We start from the raw sequence: 6,953 nt of genomic DNA, 5'->3' as shown, positions 1-6,953 counted from the left end.
CCAGTTTTAGCCTTCCCCCTTCCCTGCAGTCAGACAACCAGAACGGCTTTTACTTCACAAATCACAGAAAGTATCCGTAGTGCCCTAGGAAAAACTTGAAAATTGTATATCCACTCTAGGCCCCAATCTTCTGCAAAGGTTGAGCATATGAATGGAATCTTAAAACAACACTTAGTCAAATTAACAATGCAGATAGGAGCACCTTGGGCTGAACTCCTACCCTTAGCTCTCATTAGAATCTGAACCCTTCTTCAAATGCCACATTTCCTTAGCCCCTTTGTCTTCACCACCATTTCTTTTCAGCCATCAGATTTCAAAAGAGACCCGCTTGGCTGAACCCAGATGTGAACACTCCTCCATCAGCTGACTGACTCTGCGCTTCCTGCACAGAACCCTCTGCTCCCTCCTACCTATTCACCCAGGTGACTGGGTGTACCTAAACACCTTACACCCTAAACCCTTATCCCAGAATGGATGGGTCCTTTTCCTGTTCTTCTAACCACTCCACTGCAGCAAAACTTTTAAACTTTCTGTCATGGATACACTTTTCCAGATTAAAACCTGCCCCACCACCTCCTGAGAACAGTAAAACATCAGATCCTAAAACTGCAGACAAGTACAACCCTAAAACGTCAAATGTACACCTGCAAACCTCTCGGAAACCTACAACTGAGGCTCAGAAAAAACAGAGCTTCTTCTCCAATTCATACACGGAATTGCACAGTCAATAACACAGGAATACGTACACAGCGTCTTTCTGCAGCGCGAACAACAATGTCAACCCCTGCAGAACTTGAAACCACAGCCCACAGTACAGGATAAAAGAGAACTTCCTTCTCCAACCCTTTACAGCAGGAAATAGCCAGACCGAACCAACGCCCCAAATCCCCTCACCCTCTCATCCTGCCCAGTACATCATACTCCAATACCCAGGTCCCCATATATATGTATAAACAAAGAGTTAGGAATGTTAGAGGTTTGCAATAATTAACAAGCTGTAGCTCAGCTTCCCCTGATATGCACTGGGGAAAGGCTAACCCCATCCCCCATAAGCCTCCATTTCCAAGGGCATGGCCTTTCCCCAAAGGTTAAAGAAACCACATGAGACAGGAGTAAAGGGAAATGAAAACCTTCCCTCCCTGCATATCAGAGCAAGATAAAATTCCTACAGAACAAAGAAACATCTGCTCCTGCAGCACTCCAAAAAACCTTAGCTCCCTAAACCACTGTCTTCTAGTCACTATCGGGGAAAGTTTTCACCTCTAGGGCTTCCTATTGGTCCCTGCACCTCACTCGGACCCTCAACCCCCTCCCACCAACTATCATTTCCCCACCTAGGAAAGTTCTGTATGAATTCACATCCCGCCCCCAGGAGTGGGCTGGAGTCTCCCGTCAGACCCCCACCATGCTGGTGGGGGGGCTGAAGTCTGTTCTTCAGACCCCCTCCATTGGGAGAGCTTCTCAATAAATCTTTCTTTACCTATAGTCATTTCAGTCTCCGTGTCCCAGTAAGCACCGTATTTTCAATTATTTGAAAAAGGAAAAATTACTTCCTGTCTTTCTGTTAAGGCTAATGATGTGATAATTATATTTTGATTTAATTAATTTTGACACACCACAGAAAGATGTTGACTGCGTTGTAGTGGTATTATTTTTAAATCTTTAAAATCTTTACCATGTTTGTACAATTCTCACTGCCTTTCCATTTAACAATTATCACTTCAGATAGATTCATATCACTCAACTGTGTGGGATCAATAAATGGTCCTCTTGGCAAGGACATCCCATTAATCAACATTTGCTTTCATACTTAAAAAATAGTTGAATGGTTGTTTGCTATTTCTACATATTTGAATGTCTGAAAATAATATTTTAAAAAAATAAATTTAATGTTATTACTCAGGATGGTAATCAGTGATATAATCATCATTCTCAATGTTCATAAAGAACAGAAAATGACAGTTAATGTAAGTAGAAAGTAGTAGATAATAAAAGTAAGAGCAGATATTAATGTAATTAAAATATAGAACAAAAAGCATCAATAAAAGACCTATTTTTAAAAATTTATTCCTTTCCCCACCTCCCAAGTTGTCTGCTCTCTGTGTGCATTCACTGTGTGTTCCTCTGTGACCACTTCTATCCTTATCAGTGGCACCGGGAATCTGTGTTTCTTTTTGTTGCATCATCTTGTTGTGTCAGCTCTCCTTGTGTTGTGGCGCCATTCCTGGGCAGGCTGCACTTTCTTTCGCGCTGGGCGGCTCTCCTTACAGGGCACACTCCTTGCGCGGGGGCTCCCCTACGCGGGGGACACCCCAGCATGGCAGGGCATTCCTTGCGTGCATCAGCACTGTGCGTGGGCTAGCTCCACACGGGTCTATTTTTTAACAAAATAAAATTTTAACAAATCCCTGGCAGATTTATTAAGCCAAAAAGAAATAAAGCACAAATTAACAATAATAGGAATAAAAAAGAAGTCATTATTAAAATTCTATTAATATTAAAAAGACAAGAGCAGGATATTATGGAAAATCCTTGGAAATCCCAACTAAATCCAACTAAACAAAAGTATCCCAGTATAAGTAAAATATCCCAATATTAAATAACTATTAAAGAAATTTAATTTGTAACTTTAAAACCTTCCTGCAATAAACACCACAGGCCAAGGCATCTTCTTTGAGAAGCTCTCCCAAACAAATATTACCCCAAGTCCCCTGGAGACAAAAAAAATTTCGAGTACTTGCCAAACTATTTTTTTGAGGCCAGCAAACCCTTGAAACCAAAATATGACAAAGATATTGTAAAAAAGAAAATTACAATATACCTCATGGAAATTCAAAAAATTCTAAACACTATATTCTTAACAAAGGGAGCCCATTAATATATAAAACAAATAGCATATCTTAATTAAGTTGCATGCCTGGCAATCTTTGATTAAATGCTAGGTATTATGAGTTTTACCTTGTCAAGTGTTAGATATTTGTTATTCCATTACACTGTTCTGAGATGCATTTAGGTAACAGTTCAGTCATTTTGGATATTGCTTTTATGACTTGTTAGGGAGATCTGAAGCAGCTTGGTCTAGGACTAAATAGTCCCCACTACTGATATAATGCCCTATGAATTATAAATAATTTTACCTTGGTATATTGGAACTGGCATTATTCCTAGTTTCGCAGTTTCCCTGCACATACACGGATCAGTATTCTGTTAAAATTCAAGAGAGACCCTGCCGATCTCCTGGGTTATTTCTCTTCTCAGTCCTCTCCCCTCCTATTCTTTTTGATTCAAATTGTAGCTGCCTGGGTCTTCCCAGAATCTCTGCTTAGTCTCATCAACTCAGGGAGTCCTTCCTGTACCAGGGCCTGGTAACAGGCTCTAAGCAGTAGGCTTGGGAAATAAAAGGGCCCATACTGTCTACCATCTTTCATGATCACTGCCTTTGTTCCCTAACTCTAATGTTATGAGGACTATTGTTACATTTATTATGTATGGTTTTTAAAAAAGATTTATTTTATTTACTTACTCCCCCCCACCACCACTTGCACTTGCTGTCTGTTCTCTGTGTCCATTTGCTGAGCATTCTTCTGTGTCTTCTTGTCATTTCTTCTTGTCTTCTCTTTAGGAAGCACTGGGAACTGATCCGGGACCTTCCGACGTGGGAGAGAGGCACTCAGTCACTTGAGCCACTTTAGCAACCTGGTTTGCTGTGTCTCTCACTGTTTCTCCTCTGTGTCTCTTTCTGTTGCATCATCTTGTTTCACCAGCCCTCTGCATGGGTCAGCTCGCTTTCACCAGAGTGCCCCAGAAACCAAACCCGGAACCCTCCGTATCGTAGAAAGGAGCTCATAGCTTGAGCCACATCTGCTTCCTGATAAGTATGATTTTTCATTTGTTTCAGGTGGAAGGACAAATCTGGTCCTGTTACTCTTCTTGATTAGATGTGGAAGTCTTGACATTTAAATTTTTAACAAAAATGCAAAGCCTATTATAAATTAATATCTTTATATTTACCTGATGAACTGTAAAGACTCTATAGAACTTTAAAACTCAGCTCTCCTTTTGCCGTATTACAAATTAATATTGGGTGATAGATTAGCTGTACTGCATTTTTACCGTATACCCTTCATAATTTGTTTGGTCAGTTTGTCTTCTTTCTTTGTCCCTCCTTTTTTCTACAAACAATAGAGTCTTGTATATCAATTTACTTGCTAATCATTGTTTCTTCCTTTCCATCCCTTCTTGAAAATGATTTTCTCTTTCATTTCGTATGTTTTCTATTAAAAAATCTTTTTGTTGTTTTTACTTCAGGCAAGGGTTATCCTGTTACTTCATCTTGAGCAGAAGCAAAAATCTCCTTACCTGGAATGTGTGTGGGTGGGTGTATGTGTGTAAAATGTAGCAGTTTTTCTGCAATATAACTCCATTTACTCCCTCCTCCTTTGTGCTTTTGTGCTCAGATATATAATATATGTATACTCAAGTATCTGTTCATCATTTATATGATGAATCTAGCAGCTCAGTGTCTTAAGCCATCTTATTATTTTTTAAAATTGAGAAAATGAAAAAATATGTACATACATAAATATAAACATAATATTTTCTCTTAAGTTTTTAAAAATAGTAAGGTGTTTTAAGGTGATAATTATACTCACACACATACATACTATTATATTCACCTGCATTTTTACAATTTCTGTGCCTCTTCATTCTTTATATTGAACTTACTACTTCATGTCACTTTGTTTTAGCCACAAGGACATGTGAAAGCTATGGTAGCAACACATTCCCTCAATTTTTGTTTATCTGCTAATGCACTGTGGGCAACTATCCACGTTGAGCCACAGCAGCATGTGGAACCAGTGCCTCATGCTGGCTCCTTGCCTACCTCAGTGTCCTTAATTTGCCACAAGAGTAGAGCTGCTTTTTCCTAAGGTGCCTAAGACATCTTTGGGATTCATTTTGGTGCCATTCACAGGAATAGGAATTTGAAGTGAATTTTATAGTAGTAGTAAATGGAATTATATTGAAGCAAAGAATTTTAATAAAAGAGTTGGTATGTAATTAATATGTGCCTAAAGGACAGCATTTCAAGGCTCTAAATCCATGCTGATTAAAGTTCTGGCATTTCACAGACTGATGTGTTTGTTTAAAATTTTCGTATCAAAGGTGAAATTAATAGATAATCAAAAAGTTAGGGCTGCATAGAGAAACTGAGAGTTGATAAGTTTTTGTTTGTTTTTAGTTTATTTTTATTGGAATAATGAAAATATTCTAAAGTTGATTGAAGTTATGAATATACAACTATGTGATTATACAGAATACCATTGATTATACACTTTGGAGGCATTTATGCTTTATTAATAAGTATCAATAAAATCAATTTGTTAAAAAAAGTTAGCGTTGTAAATTAGAGCAATAAGAAATGAGTAATGGCAGCAGGAAAAGCATCATAGGAAATTACATTTTCTCTAAAGTGCAGAAGTGAATGAATACAGAATAAGGAATAAAATAAAGAAAATATCTTAGTCAAAAAAAGATAAAAAGCAAACAAGGGCTATGTAGGACTTACAAAAGCTACAGATGATAAACATCAATTCATATATAAACTCTTTCATTCTCAATCATTTATTTCCTGTTCTGGGGTATATATATAATTAATAAACCATTGTTTGGAATATTGCTACAGATTTTCCTTAGCCAAACCATATATTGATTTTCTGTCCTATTTTGAATTTTAAATCCATAAGAGGAAAGTGCTCCATGGAATCCATCCTCAAGGTGATTATGGGTCACCTTAACTCCAGCATTCTGAAGGTGCGTGATATACATGAGTCCATCATCTCTTAAAACGTCATATTGGCAAGTGATGACATAGGCCGGGGGTAAACCCCGTAACTTGTCATCAGCAAGCAGGGGGCAGCTCTCACATCTAGGAATCCTGGGTATTTTTCAGCCAGTTCAGAACTACCATAAGTCGGATGCTTATAATCCTGGCCATTCTTAAACTTTTCAGGGAGCAAGGAGCTCCAATTAACAAATTTGAACAGATGGCTTGATTCCACAGGTACATGTTGATTGGAAAGCATGGCTTTTTCAAGTGATCTGTTCAGGTAAAATATTCACTCCAGAGCCTGACCACAACGATTTGGGGAAAAATGGAAAATGCGAATTTTGCCGGTAAGATGGTAAGTCCATATCAAGAGTCTGAACGGCAGGATAAATTAGAGACTGGATCTTGAGTTTGACCTTAACATCTGGGTCATCTAATAGCTGTAAAATAATTTAAAGTTAGTTGTTCAAATGAATAATGTTCATATAAGTGAAATATTTTCATTTAAAAACTAGATTGACAAGGGAGTAAATTTTAACTGTCATAAAGACAGTCAGAAACAACATGAAATATTATACCTTGGAAACAATTTCCATTTTCAATATTTTATCTAAGACTAGTTGTCTATAATTAGATACTTTCAATGAAGGCAAAATGATTTGCAATTCTTTCCTCAGGGATGGTATTTAATCAGTGATTAAAAGATAAAATCTCTGAACCAGCAAGGTGGCAGCAGAATAAGGAGCACCTAGAGTCAGCTCCTGCTACAGAGCAGTTAGTAAATACCCAGAGCTATCTGATGCACCTGTTTGGCTTCTCCAGGAGACCAGAAGAACATCCTACAACATCCTTGAAGGAATGGAAGGAGGAGACTGCCCATTTGCAGAGAAGATTCATGAGTAGAACACTGTATGCCACATAGGCCTGTGTCCATCCTCCACTGGAGGCAAAAAGCCTCCTCAGAAGCTGTTCCACAGCTGGAATTGAAAGCTCCACTTTCCATAAACAGGGGAGGAAGAGATGGCTGGGCACCAGCTTCAGCTCCTGATGAGTAAATTCAATGGGCTAAAGTATAATTCTAAGAACAGTTAAAGTTTGAGCCTGTCCAAGTCAGAAAGAGGCT

The 6,953-nt window shown here is 38.3% G+C and overlaps 1 pseudogene; it reads right to left on the bottom strand.

Annotated features, from left to right (window-relative positions):
* Window positions 1-2,358: 2,358 nt before the first annotated feature.
* LOC101424927 (arylacetamide deacetylase-like) overlaps window positions 2,359-6,953 on the bottom strand; it is a 41,290-nt pseudogene continuing 36,695 nt past the window's right edge.

This window comes from Dasypus novemcinctus, chromosome 4, assembly GCF_030445035.2.
Source record: "Dasypus novemcinctus isolate mDasNov1 chromosome 4, mDasNov1.1.hap2, whole genome shotgun sequence".
Lineage (NCBI taxonomy): Eukaryota > Metazoa > Chordata > Mammalia > Cingulata > Dasypodidae > Dasypus > Dasypus novemcinctus.
This window is presented reverse-complemented; position numbering and strand designations above follow the sequence as displayed.